Source organism: Miniopterus schreibersii (assembly GCF_964146895.1).
Source record: "Miniopterus schreibersii genome assembly, chromosome: 1".
In the NCBI taxonomy this organism is placed as follows: domain Eukaryota; kingdom Metazoa; phylum Chordata; class Mammalia; order Chiroptera; family Miniopteridae; genus Miniopterus; species Miniopterus schreibersii.
The window spans coordinates 107,378,153-107,400,745 of record NC_138101.1 but is presented as its reverse complement, the minus strand read 5'-3'; the positions used below and the strand labels follow the sequence as shown (position 1 = coordinate 107,400,745).

At 38.6% G+C, this 22,593-nt stretch overlaps 1 protein-coding gene across 3 annotated transcripts in view; it reads right to left on the bottom strand.

Moving 5' to 3' along the window:
- PEAK1 (pseudopodium enriched atypical kinase 1) overlaps positions 1 to 22,593 on the bottom strand; it is a 222,092-nt gene that overhangs the window by 112,044 nt on the left and 87,455 nt on the right. The gene's annotated exons all lie outside the window — the stretch shown is intronic.

The following is a 22,593-nucleotide window of genomic DNA, read 5'->3' as shown; positions in this document are numbered from 1 at the left end:
TTCCTGTACATGCCTGAATGCCCCATCCCTCTCCTCTGCCGAGACCTCCTCTCTAAGCTAGGGGACCAGATCACCTTTGGACGAGAAGGGGCTACCACACTGCAGCTACACTCTGGTAGTGAAGACTCTGCACCCCTCATTATGGTGGTCGTCACCCCAAGAGAGGAAGAGTGGAGGCTGTTCAGCACTCTGGAATGGAGTGAACCCTGCCCCCCCGGGTTCCGGGCGGAATTTCCTCTCATCTGGGCTGAAGATAACCCTCCTGGACTCGCCCTCAACCAGGCCCCAGTGGTAGTTGAGCTAACACCCGGAGCTCGCCCGCAGAGGCAAAGGCAGTATCCCATCCCCGAGAGGCACCCTTGGGTATCCGAGACCACCTAGTCAAGCCCAGGGACTCTGGTATCCTGGTCGAATGCCAGTCAGCTTGGAACAGTCCCCTGCTGCCTGTCAAGAAACCCGGGGGTAGATACTGGCCAGTGCAAGTCCTCCAGGCCATCAACAAAGTAACTCTCCTTGCATCCAGTGGTTCCAAACCCATACACCCTCCTCAGCTGGCACCACCACATGGTTCACCTGCCTAGACCTAAAGGATGCCTTCTTCTGCCTTCAGCTCGCACCCCAGGTAACCTGTCTTCCTGACCTGGACCCAGTTACCACAGGGTTTTAAGAACTCACCCACCCTGTTCGGGAAGGCTCTAGCCGCTTACCTGAGAAAGGCTGTCCAATGTACCCTTATCTAGTATGTGGACGACCTATTCCTCGCCAGTGAAACCAAGGAAAATTGCATGGCAGGAACACGGGCCCTCCTCAAATTACTGTCAGAAGCTGAGTACCGCGTCTCATGAAAGAAGGCTTAGATCTGCCAATGGCAAGTCCAGTACCTTGGGTTCCTCCTTTCACAAGGCTGCCGGGCCCTGGGACCCAAGAGAAAGAAGGTGATCACCTTTGAGAGTTCCTAGGGGCTAGGGGGTTTGGCCGGATCTGGATTCCTGGCTTCTCGGCAATAGCGAGACCCCTTTATGCTGCCTTAGCAGGTCCTGATCGGAGTCCTCTGTGTTGGACAGAGGAAGCAGAGGAGGTATTCCGGAGCATCAAATCAGCCCTCAGACAAGCCCCTGCATTGGGATTGCCTGACACTGAGAAAGCATTCAACCTGTTTGTCCACAAAAAGGACAAAACAGTTCTAGGGGCACTCACACAGCCTGTTGGACCGTGGCAAAGGCCCATTGCATACCTGGACTCAGAAACTGGACTCAGTAGGTGTTGGATAGACCCTGTCTCCGTGCCTAGCAGCTACCGTCCTCCTCATCAGGGAAGCTGACAAACTCACCCTCGGACAGGAATTGAATATCAAGGTCTCACACTCGGTTGTGTTGCTCATGAACAGCCAAGGGCACCGGTTCCTCTCAAACTCCCGCCTAGCTCAATATCAGAGGTTACTCTGCGAGAACCCCCACATCACCCTGGAGACTGTATGCACATTAAACCCGGCCACCTTCCTCCCCACAGAGGAAGGCGAAATGGATCATGACTGTGCGGAGGTAACTGATGAGGTCTATGCGAATCACCTGGACCTGAGGGATCAGGTCATCCAAAACCTGGAGCTAACACTGTTTTGTGATGGCAGCAGCTATCTCCGGGAAGGCATCCGCAAGGCCGGGTATGCAGTAACCACATCTGAAAAGATCTTAGAAGCAAAGGCCTTGCCCAGAGAGCTGAACTGCGAGCTCTGATCCAGGCCCTAACCCTTGGCAAGGGCAGGCGGGTTAATATCTACACTGACTCCTGCTACGCATTTGCCACAGTCCACATACATGGGAAAGAGGCCTCCTCACAACAGCAGGAAAAACTATAAGGAATAAAGCAGAAATCTTAAAACTACTAGAAGCTGTTTGGCTCCCAAGGGAAGTAGCCATTCTCCACTGCAAAGGACACCAGAAAGGAACTGACCTCATTGTGAAGGGAAACCGCTTAGCTGACGAGGCAGTGAAAGCAGCCACCCAGAAGGAACAGCCCCATCCAGACCCAACTCCGGTCCTCGCCCCAGTAAAAGATTCCCACCAACCTAAGTATACCCCTGAGGAGACTAAATGGGCCAAGGAAGAAGGGGCTACCCTCACAGTGCAGGGCTGGTGGCGACTACTGGATAGCCGCATCATAGTCCCGGTAACCTTCGAGCCTCACCTGGTATCTGAGTACCATCAGTTCACTCATCTTGGAAACACTGCCCTAGAAGCCCTTCTGAAGAAAAAGTATTACATCAGCCACCTGCCAGTGCTGTGCCAAGCAGTAGGGGAATGGTGAGCTACCTGTGTCAGAAACAACGTGCATTCCATGCCTTGGCCCTCTACTAGAGTCCAGAGAACAGAAAACGCCCCTTTTGAGGACCTAGAGATAAGATTTCATGGAGGTCCTGCCCAGTCGCAGGTACAAGTATCTCCTGGTTTTAGTTTGCACATACTCAGGATGGGCCAAAGCATTTCCAACTGGGACTGAAGGAAGCAGAGAAGTCACGAAGGCCCTCCTACAGGAAGTCATCTCTAGATTCAGCCTACCGCTGAGCATCCACAGTGACAACGGACCAGCCTTTGTAGCTGAAATCATCCAGACCCTGTCGAAGGCCCTCAGCATATCATGGAAACTCCACACGGTATATTGGCCTCAGAGCTCAGGGAAAGTAGAGCGCATGAACCGTACCCTTAAGGAAACATTAGCCAAATACAGCCAAGAAACTACTCTCCTGGGTAGACCTACTGCCCTTGGCCCTACTAAGTACCCTTTGCACCCTTGGAAAGTTAGGTTTTCCCCCTTTTGAGTTAGTATATGGAAGGCCTCCCCAAAGTTTAGGAAGCATCCCAGGAGACCTACATCAAGTAGGGGACCGGAGCCTGACCGAACAACTCCAGGCCCTGGGAACTACCCTGTCAGAACTACAGCAGTACACAGTTGAAAGGGCCCCCATCCCTCTAGGGACCCTGGTCCATCCATTCCAGGCTGGAGACCTAGTCAGGGTCAAGGACTGGAAAAAGGAACCCCTCAGGCCACGTTGGACAGGACCCCACACTGTAGTTTTAACTACCCCCACTGCTCTTAAAGTTATAGGTATCACCCCGGGGGTCCATCATTCCAGAGTCAAGAAAGCCCAGGACATTCCTGAGGAGGAGTGCTCGGACGAGTGGAGAGCCAGCCTGGACCCAGGTGACCCCCTCAAGATCCGGCTAAGGCGGACAGCTACCTGATGAACAGACCTCTGGTTCCTAGTTGCAGCCTGATCCTTGGACTTGGATTTGCTGCAACAGTCCCTCCTGACTGGACTTTACTTGCTAGAGTTGTACTGTTTACTGCACCCTGGCATCATACATTTTCTTAGGAGAGGAATGCTGCTACTTCACAAATCAGTCAGGAATAGTAGTTACCAAAGTAAAGGAACTCAGGGAGAGAATCAAACAACAGAGGGAGCAAGAAATTGCAGGGGATGGTGGGGTTGTCCTCCTGGTTACCCCCCTCACGGGGCCACTCATCACCATTGCCCTCCTTGTCACAATAGGTCCTTGCCTCCTCAACCTACCAATGAGGTTCATTGAAAATTCAGTCTCCCGCTTAACCACAGCCAAGGTCCTAGCTTTACGAACGAGGGTATCAGCCACTAGATGACTTTAATGGTGCCCTCTGAGGATCGCCGCCTCCGGGGCATCAAAGGGGGTAGTGATAAGAGGAAACTCGGTCTAAAATGGCTGACAGCCCCCCCCCCGCCCCCAGGCGGCTTCCCCTTCCTTGCACCCTGCCACTTTCCCGCATGCACCAAACTAGACAGGTTAGCCCCACCCTCCTATGGCAGGCAACGTAGGCGGAAGCATGTACAGTATATAACTCCTTGCAGGATTGTGCTCTGGGCTCAGACTTTGGACTTGGACTCCTCTGGGCCCGCTGGCGTAAAATAAACCTCCTGAACCCCGAGCCTCTGGGTGCCGCTTGCTCTTTCCGTAACGTGAACATCTCAGGTTCCTCAACACCATGTTGTGTTGTAATTATGTAAGTCCTAGAAAGAAGGGCTCTATTTTCATTTCTGTGTATCTTGGATTGCTTGCAATATACAAGATACTGTACCAATCTTGGATTTTCAGCATCCTGGAAAGAAATGTGGCAGAAGCAAGCCAATGGTAATGAAAGCTGCCAAGAAACCTGTGGGGTGGCAGGCAGCTCCATGCTCATATTGCAAGTAACAATTTGGTGTCAGCAAAAGATCATCTATCACATTAAAATTATGTTAACTTGCACTTTATTTGTTTTATAGGCTTTTTTTGTGCTTAACTTTTAAATTGTTTTGATTTATAGCTAAATGTTAAATATAACTTTGTGCCTGGCTCAGGGGTTGAGCGTCAACCTAGGATTCAGGAGATCGGGGTTCGAGTTCCCAGTCAGGGCATATGCCTGGTTTGCGGGCTGCAGCCAATCAATGACTCTCTCATCACTGATGTTTCCATATCTCTCTCCCTCTCCCTCTCCCTTCCTCTCTCTGAAATCAATAAAGATATATTTAAATATATATATATATATAATTTTGTTTGTTCATATTTAAATAAATTATAATAATAACTATTACTCAAGGACTGCAGTTTTTAATCGATTAAGAGGAGTATATAAATTACTAAAATTGAAAAGTAGTGCTTAAAACCAATATTCTCATATCAAGTAAGGATTCCTCTTGTGATATTATTTACATTATTAATTTGCTAAGCATCTGTTAAATGAGTATAATAATCATCTGTTTCACAGAGCTATTATTAAAATGAATTAAGATAAAACATATAGGAATTATATTGAATCTGAGACAGGCCAGTAAGCCAGGAAAAGTGAAATAGAGAAACTGAGACAGCTGAACAAACTGACAGCATTTCACAGCAGATACAGGCCACCTCCCTAGAAGTAACATCTAGGCCTTAGTTTTATTTCAGCTCCAGACCCAGAAAAGAAGCAAAACCAGGTGGGTGACACTAGGACCAGCTATGATGACTGACAACCCCCTGCCCTGACATTGACCAATCAGTGAAGACCACGGCCATGAAGGAGCACACCTAGAAAACTGATGAATATTCTGCTAAAACTCTCCCTTGAGACCTGCTTGAGAGAGAGAGAGAGAGAGAGAGAGAGAGAGAGAGAGAGAGGGAGAGGAGGGAGGGGGGGAGAGAGAGTGTAAAAACCTCTAGGCAAAGGACCCAGCAAGTGCTCTCCCTCTGGGGAGCAACCCCCTTCCCCGCCATTCCTTTTCCTCTCTTCTTCCCTCACAGGCATGTATCTCCTAAACTCTAAGGGACCCAAAGACACTTGCAAGGGGCAGTGGCAGCAGCTCATCGCAGGCTAGTCCCCTGAACCTGACCCTAAGGCCCCTTTTTCTCTGACTTCCCAGAGAGCCAGGGCAGCCCAGCCTAGGCTCTCCTGTTGCTTCTTCTATGCTAAGCCCTTTCTTATTTTATGTCCTCAGTTTTAATAAATGCTCCCTCATAGTCATCTGGACTCATGTTGTGGAATTTTTCCTGTACGACATCAAGAACCCACACACTACCAACTGGCCCTAGGCAGATACACCAAGGGCCAGGTCCCCTTTCTGGTAACAAATCTATAGAAGGCTTTGGGTAGCATGAACACTTTAATAATATTAATTCTTCTAATCCACAAACACAGGGTATCTTTCCAATTGTTTATATTTTTTCCAATTCTTTCATCAAAGTCTTGTAGTTTTCAATGTATAAATCTTTTACTTCCTTGGTTAAATTGATTCCTAAGTATTTTATTGTTTTTGGTGCTATTGTAAATGGGATTTTCTTTATTTCTTTTTGGGATATTTCGTTGCTAATGTATAGAAATGGAAATGATTTCTGTATATTGATTTTATATCCTGCAACTTTACTGAATTCATTGATTAGTTCCAACAGTTTTCTTGGTTGAATCTTTAGGATTTTCTATATATGAGATCATACCATCTACAAATAATGACAATTTTACTTCCTCCTTTCTGATTCAATGCAATCCCTAAATTCCAATGGCATTTTTCACAGAAATAGAAAAAACAATCATAAAATTTGTATGGAACCACAAAAGACCCCAAACAGCCAAAGTAATCCTGAGTGATGGGGGGAAGCTGGAGGTATCACACTTCCTGATCTCAAACTGTACTAGAAAGCTATAGTAATTAAAACAGTATGGTAAATGGCACAAAAATAGACACAGCATAGTGATTATAGTCAACAGTACTGTATTATATACTTAAAACTTGGTAAGATCTTAAATGTTCTAACCATAAAAAATAATGATAATTATGTGATGTAACAGAGGTGTTAGTTACCACTAAGGTGGTAATCATGTTTCAATATAATGTATCAAATCAACACATAAGCCTTAAGCTTTCACAACTATATGTCAATTATATCTTGAAAATAAAATATATAAAGTGCCTAAACACAGGCTGACTCGTAATAAGCACTTAATAAATACTAGTTCTTTCCTCCTTTATTAAATCTCTGTATCTAATGGAAGACACATATCCATACCCCATCTTGACATACCACTTGGACAATTGCAAAGCTATTTCTGTGGAAACACTGCTAACTATACTGGTAGGTTTCAGTGATCATGGATGGTTTAACTGAAAGTCTCAGCTAGCTTGTAAACCTATCTATCACTTACTGTTTCCACAGGGAAAATGTGCTCCAAGTTCTGAACAACTGAATTGCGAAGAAACTTTAACATTCCATTTTGTACTTGTGTTCTGCATTAGTTTCAAGAAATGCTGTGAGGTTGTATCAGGGAAGGATTTGCTGAGCAATAGGGTAATGTGCTAAGAATTCAGGTGGACATGGAAAGGATACATTGCCAGGAGGCAGGGTTGGAGGCAATGTGGCTGGTTCAACTTTTACAATACCAGACCAGGTAAGGCCCCAAACTAACACAGAGGCAGCAGGAATTAATGGACAGGGGCTGATTTGAGAGGCCAACCAGACAACACTTATCAGCTTGTGGGACACTGGGGCAAAATGACAGGGAGTGAATATGACCCTGGGGTCCCTCTAGATGAAGACCCAAGATGATTTTCCCAGAGGCATGCTGAGAAGTATGGACAATTAAGATAGCAACAACTGCACTACTTCAACTGTAAAGGAGAAGGAGAAACTGATGCCCAAACGAAACCAGCAGTCGAAAACCAAGTATGTGCTTAAAAGTTCTTCCCATTAAAAATATTTTAATTGCTATTTTTTAAATATAAATTTGACTCTAAATCTTGAGTACAAATGGTTTGGTGAGAGAAATATTAGAGAGACAGATGCTAAAGTGGATGAGAAAGGGAAGAAAAGAAGGTAAACTGACAACTCTCTAGTTATCTTTGTTTTACCATATATAAAGGCAGAAAAATAAAACTTGGGCTAAGCGAAGCCAGTAATAGAGCTAGAAGGTCAGCAATTCTGGCAAGAAGGTTCATATACTCTACATGAGCATGAGCACATGCCAGCGGGTTTCCACAGGGCTGCTCTCAAAAGAGCAAAAGCTTAGACTCAGGGGAGTTAGTGGATAATATATAAGGAGGCCACAGTCTGAAGAGGAAAAGCTAAATTACTCTCAACAAAATTATGTTGGGTACTCATTCTCCTTAACAGTGAAAATATCTGCTTGTGGTCTGTATCACTAGACCACTACAGAGAGCCAATGATTCTCTGAATGGAAAGTGAAAGGAAGAATGCCAGCCATTTCTGAAGTCTTGCTGGGCACCTGGTCATGTGGTTTCCAGAGAACTGGGTAGCATTTCCATTCCAGTTATAACAACCCACCAATTAATAGAACCCTCAGGGGCACAAATGAACAACATTCAAGGCCATTACTAATTAGGTATGCCAGTTTATACAAGTTACTCAAACTCTAGGCCTCATGGTTCTTACCTTTTTTTTCAAATGAAAAATAAATCTTTGTATTAATAAAAGCAATCAGAAAATAAAGATATGCACACAAACAAAACCCTAAACCCAAAATCTTACTATATACCCTCCCATGGGGTATATCTTTATCTTTTTACTATAAATAGATCAAGTTGTACACATATCGATAGGCAGATGTATCTAACAAAATGAACATGCTGTTTGGTAACACCTTTAAAGTGTTTTCCAAATTTTACTATCAATTCAAAAGAGTATGCTAATGTAAATTGGGGTTAAAATGCCTATTTAAATCACTCAAACAAATTTAACAATAGGAGAAATAAAGCTGCAGTCAGAGTCCTTTAATAACTTCAGACAATTAATATTTCTCATTATAATAAAAAACAACTTTTCTCTATGGAAATAGTTATCTGGCAAGATTACCTATTCAGGGCATGGTAGAAAACTAGACAAAATAGGACAGAGCCTTAGCATATCGTCTATAGACTACTTTTGTTTTACACACAAATTTAATTTGATCAACCCCGATCAGCTTTGTTGATATTGTTTGTACAGAAATAAGGGTGAATGCTCCACTTATAATTTGATGAATTATATCTGTGTCTCTTAAGCTACCCTTTATTTGTAGATGCCCATCTACTTTACTATGAACCTACTGAGATAATAATGTTAACTTATCTGAGTGGTAACATGTGTCCTACTGTTCTTTCAAAAGGGTGCCCCCCAAAGCCCCTTCCATTATTATCTTTTTAAAAAGATGTTCTTTCTAATGATCTCTTCTGTAATCTTGTCTATTCCCAAATATTTAAGGGTAGAATAACTTCCCAGAGACTACACATCTTGCCCTGTCCTCTGAAGCTCCAGACTTCAGCTTCCAACTGCCTACTAGACCTCTCCAAAAAGAACTAATTATCTTTCCTCCAAAATGTGCTGCACCTTTTTCTGGGCATAACAATTATGGAAAGAAAAATTGGTAGGCATTCAGGCTGGGTCAGCTTTGATCCCTCCTGGTTCTTCTCATGCTATCTCCAATCAACTGTCAGATTCTCTCTCTCTCCAATCTCTCCTCTCCCTTTGACACACTGGCTACAACTTGAGACCTGAATTTCATCACTCATCTGAAGTACTAGGATAGTATCTTGCTGTCTCCTAAGTCCTGTAAAATATAGATCTTTTCCACTTTACTTCTTCATAAAACCATTAGTGGTTCCTAGTTGCCTATGTAATACATTTGAACTCCTTAGAACAAAATACAATGCTCTTTTGTAATCTGATACTGTTTTACCATTAAAAAAAATCTCTCCTACATGTCCACCCATACAACTGTTCAAAATTATATGGAACTTTTGATTCTTCAGTCAAATGCCAACTCCCCTGTGAAGTTGTAGATACTTTTAGAATTAACTGTTTCCTCCTTAAAATTCCCACCACATGGTATTAATGGCTATTTGTGTGTTTTTTTAATTTTTATTTATTGATTTTGGGGGGGGGGGGGAGACATCGATTTGCTGTTCCACCCATTTATGCATTCTTTGGTTGATTCTTGTTTGTGCCCTGACCAGGGATTGAGCCTGCAACCTTGGCCTTACTGGGATGCTCTAACCAACTGAGCTACCCAGCCAGGGCAGTATTTATAGCTATTTGCATACAACTTTCTCTCTCATTCACTAGTCTTAACTCTTTGAAGGCAGGAGGCATTTCTTACTCAGTTTTGGCACTGCATATTTCTTGGACAGATGAATAAATGATTCATTCTTTATTATCTAGGTTCACAGACCAAAATAACTGAAAAGAAGTGTCAAATGACTACCTGACAGCAAAGGGGAAGAAAGAAAAATACAAAAAACAAACTTATTAAGAACTCAAAAGGAATTTCTGTGTGGGGCAAAGTGCCCTATAACTAATAAGGTCATCACTGTATTTTCCAGAATAGCACTATGATTGATAGTGATACTAATTATAGCAATATATCAAGAACATTATGTTTACTTACCCTATATTTAAAAAGGGAAGAAAACAACAGAAATGTGAAATGTATTTTGGAAAGATTTTCATACAAATGGCTTTATTATTTCAAAGTTTATTTAATTATATAAAATAAATATCTATTATAGCAAACTTGAAAAATAAGCAAAGTTAGGAGGAAAATGTACTCCAAATTTTAGTCGTTTTAAAAAATGTAGGTCACATAGCACCAAATGATTATTCTAACTAAAAACATTTTAGTGTCTAAAGAACTCAAGCTTGGTTATCTAGAAGATATGGCCAACTACAACTCATTCTAGTTCTGGGACATAGCTAAGATTTTACTGTATCACTACATAGTTATTTAGCCAATTCTTTTGTTTTAATGTGTTACTGGAGAATGATGGGGTGGGGAGATGAGGAAATGGGGAACAAAAAAAAGAAGATAAAAATGGAGAGTAGGAGAATAAGGGAACCCAAAATAAACAAAAGGTGGGAGAACAATCACAAGTACTAGGCAGAACAGAAAAACAGAGAGAGCAAAAGCCCAATATATGAGCAGACGCATTCAGAAAAAGGACAGCTCTTCTTTAACATTCCCTCTTGCCTCCCTTTGTTCTAACTGACTTCAGGCTGATGTGTGCTCCCTTAGATGCATGCTGAATTCCAATGAAGTCTTCCTACACATATACTTTATACAACACAATCCAGTTCAAAGGATTTTAACTGGTATGCACCATTCCCTGCCATTTTAACATTTTTAAATTGAATAGCTTGTTATGTACCAGAGGTGACACATGCTAATTAATCATTCAATGAATGAGCATATGAAAATGAATGCAACTATCAGGTGTGTTGCCAAAGCTTCATCCTGAGGAAGCCTCCCCTTAAATGAATGCACACAGAAGATACAGATTTACTATGCAATACTCACAAGTGTCCCCCACAATTATTTGCAGCAGCAATACCATCATTCTTGCATCTCCCTCTAGATCACTTGATATTTTATGCTAAGCAGCCTGAGCCCTACTATTCTTCTATAATCTGTTTAACTTTTGTAAGCAAGAGCCAGTTAAATATCACGTTTACATTTTTCTATTAAAGAGAAGATTTTACAAACTCATTAAGGTCATTTATTAAATGGACAAACAGGTGAGGAACAGATCAAATAAATCTCTTGATCCAACTCTTTTCCTTCCCAATTTTGTCTGTCAGGCAGTGAAAGCCTTAGCACTGTTAGCTCAAGGAATAAAACATTGCCAATGGAAATTCTACTTGTCAGGTTGTCATGCTCTGATTTTCTTTAAATATTGTTAACATTGGAGAAAAAAGTATAATCTATTGGCAAGTACACTTTTTGGAAGAGAAAGAAGTCCCAGAAACCATTTGTTTTCTTAGCTCCTTATTCTCACCACTCTTCTACTTTATATTATCTTAGATCGCCACAATTCCAATTATATTCTAATTTCCCAAATCTCTCTAGATTTACTGAGAAAGACTCGTTTCTGATTTGTTGATTTCAGTGGGTGATTTAGATAAAGAAGCAACAAGGAGTACACAAAACCTAGACTTTAGAGGTGAAAGTCTGAGACATGTATGTTATCTGGTACACAGCCAGTACTGACAAATGTTAGTTTCCTTTCTGAGATAATAACAAATGGTAGAGAACATTTTTGTTTGCTCATTAAATCAACTTGAAAGGAAACCTAACTGAAGTCTAAATATAATTATCTTTAGAGAATTTAGAGGCTATGATAGAAAATGTAATTTTTGAGTATACCTTTAAAATTAAAGATAATATACTTCACCTTCTACAATAAGCCTAGAAGACAGAATTTCAAGAAATCTGTGCTTATTTATGATGTATGGTAATGACTATTGCTTAAAATCATAATATTACCCAAAAGAATTCTTAGGGGAGGGTAAACAAATAATAATAATAAAAAATAACTAGTTACAGACTAGAAAAGCCTCTCTAACGGCAAGGTCATTTAAATTTTATTCCTTTCCCTGGGCTCTTGCCTTAAAAAAAAAAAGTGGAATTAATTATTCAAGTAGAATTTAATTAATTTAGACATGAATATTTTCATCAAGAGGTTTCTGTGCAATGATTCAAATTTTCTTGAAAATTTCTATTATTTTGGTTTAATAATTTTGGGGAAATTTCTATTATTTTTCAGATTTTTTGTTCTACTTTATTTTCCCTTAAAGAATATTTTGGTAGAGTATTCACCACACAAACAGGTTCTTCTGGAAAGAAAGCGGTGATTTATACCAACCTAAGTAAACCAAGACAACTTTTGTACTACTCTGAAAAATTATGAAGAGCACAGTTGGTCAATACACCACAGATACAGGCAAAAAGACAAAAACCAAGATGCCTCTTTAACATAGAGGATGTGAATAGCTTAATATGAAACTACATAAAAAAGGGCATAGGACCCACTTTTATTTTACAGGTAGCTCTAACTAGAAGAGTGCCACAAGCAAGGAAAACTTCCACAGCTAAATTAGTGTAACAGTAAAATAATTTGAGTTTACACAAAAAGGTATGTGAATATTTTGGTTTTAGATTTTAAAATTTTAAATGGGATTTTGTTTTTTAAAGGGTATTGACTGCCTAGGCAGAAGGGAGTCTGCCTTCAACAACAGGGATCTATAACAAGGAGCCCGGGGTAGTGTCATGGTTGCTAGAGAGCTGTGTGCAGGGATAACAGAGAGCACTATGTTTTCTATTTCCAGTTATGTTTTCAATTTTCCTTTCAGAACTCATGGTGCTCTTTCTCAGCTCCAGACTCAGTGCAGGCCTGGGACCAGGTTGGGCTAAAAATGGCTTTGTGCTATTCTGAAATAAGGGACAAGCCTATGAGTACAGCTGTTCCCCCTGAGACTTTAAACAGAGTTGGTGAGAAAAATCCAACATTATGTAAACTCTGCTAGTCATCTGCCCACCAACTACAATCTAATAATTTTATTCTTATAGTTCCTATTCACTGGGATACTACTGCTACTATGTATGTCGTATCTCTAATTCATACAATAATCTTGAGAGGCAGCAACTTCCATTTTAATAAATGAGGTGGTGAGGGATTGAATAGATTAATTTCCTTGACAAATGCCAATGCCATACAGCTTTTTAAGTAGTAAACTGAGATTATGCACCGAGTCCTGACTCACTTAAAAGTCGCACTCAATTCTATTAAAACATGCTGTTTCTATATTCTATATGCTCTTTTTGCTGTGTTAAAACACTTCTCTAGTTTCTGATCTCAGCATATCCCACTCCACTCTATACTTGGCCACTCCCTTGGCTAGAGCCACCAGGTAGCTGTGGGAAAATGATACCCCAATTTTCAGTACTGTTTCCATGGGGCTTACATTGGCTAGGCCAGTAGCTTCTTCTTCAGGGTGAACATTATTAGTCATTGTTAACTACAGTGTTTATCCTTCCTTTCATTCTTCTTCATTGAATTACTTACATTAACTAGAATATCTATGAATTCTAGGCAATGTAGTAGAGAGGGGAAAAATGTCCTTCTTGCCCAAGGAGAAAAGCTAAGAAAAACGACTCAACGGTCAAACTGCTGTTTAGAAAAACAGAAACCAAATAAAACAACCAAAACTGATAAATTATGGAACAGTTAAAGTCTAATGTACAACATGTGTAAAAATACTTGGTTTTGGTAAAATAGACACATGTAACTATGAGAATTAACCTATTAATGAAAAACTGAAGTAATGGCATTAAAAAAACAAGTCATGAGCAATTATTAAGACATGTTTTAACCATTTTGTATAAAGCTATAAAACATAGGTTCTATAAAGGGTTCCTTTTGTTAAAATTCTTTTTTGGCCCTAGCCGGTTTTGTTCAGTGGTTAGAGCATCAGCCCATGGACTGAAGGGTTCAGGGTTCAATTCCAGCCAAGGGCACATACCTCAATAGCAGGCTTGATCCCCAGCCCCATTCGGGGTGCGTGCAGGAGGCAACCACCAATTGATGCGTCTCTCTCATATCGATGTTTCCCTCTCTCTTTCTCTCTCTCCCCCCCTCCTTTCCACCACTCTCTCTGAAAAAGCAATGGAGAAAAAAATGTCCTTGGGTGAAGATTAAAAAATGAAATAAAAATAAATAAAAATTCATTTTTGAAGGACTATCTTCTCTCTATTGCTTCTATTTTTGAAATAAGGAAAGAGTTACATATCTACAGACTAGCATCTAAACTTATAATACAGATTCAACTCTTTACTCACTGGCATAATAGAAAAACAGAATATAAGTGTTAAAAAAGTTTTATGAAAAGAAATTGAAACCAGTTATAATAAAACTCTATTCTAAGATAACCCTTTTATTTCTGTTTTTAAAGTAAAATAAAAATTTGTTTATGACATATAAGAGATAATATAGAAATTTCAAGATTTCCACAGACCCTCAACACTAGCAAAAAAAGATATTCAAAGTACCTGATTAAGTATCTGAATCCATTTTATCCTTAGCTTATTTCTTTATCCTTCAGGAAATGATGCCCTTTTATTTTTAAATAAAAGAAACTATCAAACAAGTTGGATAGTTTCTGTGCTGGCACCGGGAAGTCAGCTAATGGATGGCAAAGCCACTGAATAAAATCTAATTTGGGTTGAATTCAAATTTGATTATCTGGAGGCATTAAATCAATTTGCCTATATTATCATCAAATACCCAATACTGATAAAAGTGTGTTGGAAGTACAATCCAGTAGAAAGCTTTCCATATTGGGACTTAAGAGACCCCTTCCACTACCAGCTAAGTAGTTAAATAATATTCTGCCAAAGTTGTAGATGCCTCTGTTTCAGGATCCTATGTCTGTCCAATGGATTGGCAGTAATTAGTCCCCCTTTCTATGAGATGCAAAGATGTCCATATCCTAATGCTCAGAACCTGTGAAAGTGTTACCCTATAGAGCAAAAGGGACTTTGCAGATATGATTAAATTAGGCTTTTATTGCATATTGATTTAATATGACCTCAAATTCACTTGATTATGATTTAAGTGAAGTTCCCTTAATCCACTTGTTTATAGCAAAGACAAACAAAGTAGTTTTTAGAAGTTGTTTTGATGCAAGAACGAAGTTGTGTCAGGACGTCATCATCTCATCTGTTGTCATTGATAAGCCCTAGTAGCTCAGCTGCTGAGGGGCCCCGCTGGGAGTTTATTCTTAAGAACATGCGGAGAAGCAATTATGGCAAGGAGACATTTAGACTACAAGTACTGAAAGTTTGTGAAACTATTTTCAAGAGTTTCAGTCTGGGCAGGGTGACTCTGCTGACTAAAATAGCTCTCCAAAGATCTTTGGGGCATTAGCTCCTGCTGCAGTAAAGGCAACTCTTTTAGAGGCAGTGGCAAAAGATGTCAACAGCACCCAGGAGACCATCTTGCCCACTAACACCCGGCACCATCATTCCCAAGCCACAAGGGAAATTTGTTTCTGTGCTGGCAGCTGGAAGTCAGCTCACTTTTGGTTAAAGCATCTCTCCCAAGTACCAACTTGTAAAATGTTCACCTGGAACTAAATTTGGACTTTATTCCTTTCATTTCCCCTTCCCTAGAACAATAATGTAATTAATCTATCATTGCATTGGAGTATGTTATTTCTTTACTGGCTTAGTAAGAGACATTATCCTCTATGGTATTGACTTGTGAAATTCCTCCAGTGAACCTGTGTCAAATAAATTGCTGGCAAAGACAAATTAAATCTCTGAGCATAAGTTGCTCCCACAAACAGATTTTGAGAAGAGATTATCTGGGTGAGCCCAATGTAATAACAAGGGTCCTTAAGTGAAGGAGTGAGATTGAAGTCAGAGTCTGAGTGATGTGACAGAGAAAGACTTGTCCGTCCACTATTGGTTTTGAAGATAGAAATGGGCCATAAGGAATGTGGGCAATCTCTAGAAGTTGAAAAGGGAAGCAAACCCATGAACACAAACAATAGTGTGGTGAAGGCCTGAGGAAGGGAGTAGGAGTGGGGTAGAAGGAGTCAATGGGGAAAAAAGGGGACATCTGTAATACTTTCAACAATAAAGATAAATTAAAAAAAAAATAAAATAATTTCATAGAGAAATTATTCATAGAGAATAATTTCAGACTTCTAACCTCCAGAACTGTAAGATAATAAACCTGTGTTGTTTTAAACCACTAACTCTGTTGTAATTTCTTACAGCAGCAACAGGAAACTAATATACTGGGTTCAATCTCAGCATTGACATTTACCCTAGCTATGTGTCCTTGGGCCAGTTAACTATGTTTCTGAACTTAATTTTTCTTATCTGTAAAATAGGGTTTACCAATAGAAACTCTTGGTTGTTAAAAATACCAAATAGCATTAAGTGCTGAGTGCTACTGAGTAAGTGGTTAAAGAAAGCTAGCTATTTGGTTACTACTTCTTATTCTACACTAAGGCAATATAATACAACTGAGTTTCTATATACATAAGAAATGTGCATTCTATCACTAAAGTTATTGGTAATATATCAATGTAGAAGAGATTATCTTCTACAATGGTTTGTTCTCATAGACTGAAAGGTAGACTTCAAAGTTCTCAAGTGGAAGAAGCAATATGTGTGTAATTTTTTTAAAACCCAGGTTATATAACTGTATAAAGTCAAGACTCTGCATTGTTTATCCTTAGCTTATTTCTTTATCCTTCAGGAAAAGGATCCTTTTATACCAAACAACTTTTGATGACCAAACATAATAAAATTTAAGACAGGAAGACAGATTACTGTAGACTATAGTCCAACCTCTTTATTTTACTAATAAAGAAAAATAATCACAAGGAAGGTAAATGAGTTGTTTTGTTACCAACACTCAGACAGTTCAAGTCAGAGGTGGATTACCTCCTGGGTTTTCTGTCTTCAGATCTGTGCTATTCTGTTACAATAGGGATTAGCAAACTATTGCCTATGGGTCAAATCTGGTCTGCTACCTGTTTTATTGTAAATAAAGTTTTATCAGAACACAGACACACCCATCATTTACATATTTTCACAGCTGGTTTCCAGCTACAAAGGCAGTGCTACATAGTTGCAAGAGAGACTGGCCTGCAAAGCCTAATGAATTTATGATCTGACCCTTATACAGGAAGTTCACTAACTTCTGTACAACAGTATATTGCTTCTCAAGGCATGAAAGCTTAATTTATCTTATACAATGTTTTAAAACAATACATTTTAAAAATGACCTTTCAGCAAAGTTTTGAGAATGTTATACACATAAAGGAATACTATGGCTTAAAGTACCATACAACACAAATCTGGACCACTACGACACTATGGGGGTGAGTTCACTTTTGGCTAAATGATGTTGATTTAATAACAGCAAAAGGACTCATTTCAGCATACACATGCCAAGCAAAATAATATAATGACTTACTACTGCGATAATTATTTTTCAGTAAAAACTACTGTAAACATATTTGATCACAATTTATATTAAAAACTGATAATTATTAAAAAATAATCTAAAACAGTTTCCTTCATAAAGCATTCATTAATATTTATTGAGTACCTAATCCCAGTGGGATTACATACCTTTTACAAGACTCATACCCATATTTTCTTATGATCTAGTATAGAGAAAGGAACTAATAAATTATTGGGTGTAAAGAGGGCTAGGAACTAAACTATATAAACATTAAATTTTCAAAATAAACATACGAAGGAATAATTCTCATTTACATTTTTACAGCTGAAGAGACAGACTCAGGGAAAGTGAGCATCCCTCCAAGTTTACACCATCAGAGCTCTGATGTGACTGAGCTGGGACTTTAGTCCAGTCTTTTCACCCTCTAAGATTCTCTTCTCATTACTCTCCTACCTTTTATGTCTTCAGATCAATTATCCCTTTTGTATCTTTGGTATACAACTGCGGGTCTCAGCTAACTATCTGATCAAATACTTTAGATCAAAGCTCCTTTTGAGAAAATTGGTCTTGCCTTCAGGTTCTTTCAATGCAGAAGTGAAATAGCCTTAAGGTTGGGCAAAAAGATAAATCAGGATCTTAAATTTTGGAAAATAAATGTCCATTTTGCCATTTATACAATTCTGTTACCTAAAGTATATAGATCTACCCTGGATTCAACAATACAAGATATAGGATACAGACATATCAGAGTCTCCTGAAAGAATGTGATAAAAATTGATTACTTGTATGTACACTACCTACAAGCTATGAACCAGGACAGTGTTATCCCAAAATTCCTTTGAAAAGGTCATCAATAAATTCAGATTTAAATGCTATACATTTGGCTTTTTATAAAAAGTTATATGAGAAACATCTTATCAGAGAACATTTCTAGCTCTTTTGCAAAATACCAAACTGAGTAATTTGAGGTAATATACCCAACATCCCTTATATAAGGGTCCATGTAATGTCTCCCAGAGTTTAGCATTAACAAAAATCATTTTTTCCATTTATCAGCAATGAGAAACTTTTTAAAGGAACACATAAGCTTGGAATCAGTGTGTGTGTGGGGGGGGTAATTCTTTTGTTAAAGGAAATTGTGAGAGATCACAATTGCATATGGTGAATGTATTTCCAAAGCAATACATCTGTAATGAGAAAAGACTGAAATCAAGTTACTGAAACCTTCATTAAATGTAATGATGTTCTATCCATTGCTTTTGAAAAAAAAAAAAATAACAAGATATGCAAAAGTCAGACTTTGGGGATCTAAGATAAAATTAGAAATGGTCCCTGCATCCAAAGAAATTAACCGAGTAGGCGAGTTGAACTATACAAAGATGACAAAACAAAAAATCATAAGGAGCACCCGGAGGTTTACAGATAAAAAGTTCCAGAAATGCAAAGACATGAAACATTGCCTCCAACAGAAAAAATAAAGGTTTTATAAATAGGTAGCATAAACCTGAGCTAAAAGAATGGATAGGATTTTTTGATTTTTTTAATTAAGGCATTATTTAGAACAATAATTAAAATCCACCAATTTTAAGTGTAGAGTAGGACTGATACCATGTAATTAACCTAGGTAAGAACAGGAAAGGAGCAAAGGGAAGGCTAAATATTATAGACATGTTATCTGGGCAGCTTCACCAGGAAGCTGTAGCTTTCTATTCCCCAGGGAGCCACTGATCTATTCCACACAGATCACTAGGGAAAGAGACTGGACAGTGGGGAGATAGACTCGTGCCCAGTAAAGGTAGGGGGACTAGCTAAAGGTAATTGTCTGTCAGTCACACCTGGAAACAGGTCATTGGCCAGAATAGGCATGGCCACTGCAGGGGCACAGAATTTGGGGTACTTAATTCCCTGAACAAAGAAACTCTCTTATGCTCCTGGTGGCTCTCGCCTCTCTTGGCTGCCAAGCATTCGCCCACACAAAACAGACTAACGGGCTGTAACTAGCCTGACGCTGAACTGGCCCTGGCTGCAACATGGAACAGAAATTCTGGACACTGGCTTTGCTTCTAGCTCCACTGAAACCCCAGCTACACTTCTATAACTAGACTAAGGGAAATGGGACTTTGGAAACCCAGGGGTGTAATTCTACACAAAAATCACTCATTCTCCAATGTGAGTCTAAGAAAATTCTTTTTCTCGATATGTTGTAAGGATATTGTAAGGAAAAGGATACCGCAATTACCCCGATAACAGGATAACATTGTTAACTGCATATAATTGGGTAACCACTACAAAAATGAAAATACAGAATATTCCCTCACTCAGAAAAGTTCCCTTGTAACCCTTTGTACTTGATCCTTTCCACCCCCAAACTCCTGGTACCAACAACTTACTTTCAGTCACTACAGCTATTCCTTTTCTAGAATTTCATATAAATGGAATCATACAGTACATAGTATTTATGTTTGACTTCATTCACTTAACATAATGATTTTGAGATTTATCCATGTTGTTTTGTGCAGCACTATTTTACTCCTTTTTATTGTTAGTAGGATTCCATAAAATGGATTTACTAGAATCTGTTTAGTCACTAATCAGTTTTTGGTTATAATGAATAATGCTGTTATGAACAGTTGAACACATTTCCAGATGGTGTTTTCATTTTGCTTGAGTTAATACATTTAAATGAAATTGCTAGGTAGAATGACGAATGTATATTTAACTTATATAGTACTGTCATATTGTTTTTCAAAGTGGATATACCAACTGCATTCTCACTGGCAATGTCTGAGAATTCTAGTTGCTCCACACTTCAGCAACACTTGGCATTGTTGGTCTTTTCTTTTTTAACTTGCATTTATCAGAAAACAAGTGATGCTGAGCATCTCTCCATGTGCTTATTGATCATTCATGTATCATGATGTGTCTGTTCAAATCATCCCTCCATTTTAAAATTGACTTTTCTTTTTGAGTTATAAAATTATTTTACGTATTCTGGATACAAGGCCTATATCATATATATATACTTTTTTTTTTTTTGTAAAAACTGTGTCTCAGTATATAACTTGCCTTTTTGTTTTTTTAAGTGCCTTATAAAAAGTGATTCTAATTCTGATCAAGTACATTTTACCAATATTTGTTCTTAGTTTGTGCTTTTAATGTTCTTTTAAAGAAAACTTTGCCTAACCCATGTTATGAAGATTTTCTCCTATGGGTTCCTCTAGAAGTTTAATAGCTTTAACTTTTACATTTAGGGTTTGTTTTTTTAAATCCTCACCTGCGGATATGTTTTTTTAATTGATTTTTGAAGAGAGGAAGGGGGCAGAGAGAGACAGAGACAGACATCGACGTGAGGGAGAAACATCGATCGGTTGCCTCCTATATGTGCCCCAACTCGGGATCCAAGCCCCAACCTAGAGGTATGTACCTTGACTAGGAATCAAACCAGCAACCTTTTGGTGTATGGGACAATGCTCCAACCAACTAAACCACCTGTCCAAGGCTAGGGTTTTTGAAGTAAAAGTTAAGGTTCATTTTAGCCCATAGAAATGTCCACTTGTTTTGACACTATTTGCTGAAGAGACTCTCTCTTCTCCATTGAATTTAACTGGAATTTTTGTTGTTGTTTTTTTTTTAATCAATTCATCATTTATGTGTGGATCTATTTCTATATTCTCTATGTGTTTATAACTTTGTCAGTATCAGGCTGTCTTTTCCACTGACCTGTTTCTCTTTATACTATATCACACTGTTTTGATTACTGTAGGCTATATTAAGTGGTGAAATTAAATTGCGTAAGTCTTTTTTTGCAACGTTTTTTGATTCTTCAAGTCCCACTGAATTTCAATATAAATTTTAGAACCAGCATGTGAATTAGATAATTTGTTTTAGGCCTTTCTTCTTGTGTAATGCAGGGATTTCCCTCTCTTTGCCATTTTGGTTGATCCCACAAATTTCATTATGTGGTATTTTCATTATCAGTTTAAAATATTTTCAAATTTCTAATTTCTTCTTTGACCCAATGCTCATTTAGAAGTGTTTTGCTGATAATCTTATAATTATTGCTTTCTAATTCAATTTCATTGTGGTCAGATAACAAATTCTGTATGGTTCCAACCTTTCTAAATATGAGACTTGTTTTTTGGGCACAGACTGTAGTTTATTTTGGTAAACATAGCATGTGCACTTGAAAAGAATATCTGTTCTACCACTGTTTGGTGTAATATTCTATGAATATCAATTAAGACTAGGTGGTTCAGAGTATTCTCAGATAATATATGTGTTTGCTGATTTTTTTTTTTTTTTTTTTAGTCTAGTTCCATCAATTAAAGAAAAGATGGTGTTAAAATCAACTCTAATTGTGAATCTGTCTAGTTTGGCCTATATTCTGTCAATTTTTGCTTCATGTATTTTGAAGTTCTATTATTACATACATACATGTTTATGTTCCTGTTGAATTCCAGTTTAATTTTCCTGTTGGATTTTCAGATATTTTGCATTTCTGTAACAGTTGTCCCTAAGGATTACTTTATACAGCCTTAAGTCTTCACAATTCACTTAGAGTGAATAATCAACTATTTCACATAGAATATAAAATGTTTGCAATCTGAAAGGCCTATATGTCCCCAAACATACACCATAAACCTCAAAGACAATGTTGTAATTTTAGTTTTCAATAATTACACAATCTATAAAGAAATTAAGAGAGAAAAAAAGACCAAAAAAGAAGTCTTTTATGTTTGCCCAGGTATTTAGAATATGACACTCTTTATTCTGTCCTGAATATTCAAGTTTCCATCTAAAATTATTTATCTTCAGCTTGAAAAGGGTCCTTCAGCATTTCTTGTAGTGCAGGTCCCTTGGTAGCAAATTCCCTTTGTTTTCTTTTATTTAAATATGTATTTTGCATTCATTCATTTTTAACTTGAGGTAAAATAGAAATTATAGTAGTTTCAGGTATAAAATGTAATGATTTGGTATTTGTATGTACTATAAAATAATTACAATAAGTATAGCCTTGTTAAGCAATATTTTTGGTGGGTATGGAATTCTATGTTAATAATTTTTTTTCATCACTCTAAAGATGATATTCTACTCTCTTTTGTTCTCAGTGGTTTCTGATGAGAAGCCAAGTATTAAATACCATCTAACAGATTTTTGAGGCTTTGTTCATTTCCCCCCCAATCTTTCCTCTTTTTGTTTTCATTTTAGGTAATAATGATCTGTTTAAGATCAATTACCCTTTCCTCTGTCATGTCCACTCAATTGTTAAGTCCATCCAGTAAATTTTGCATTTCAGAAATAGCATT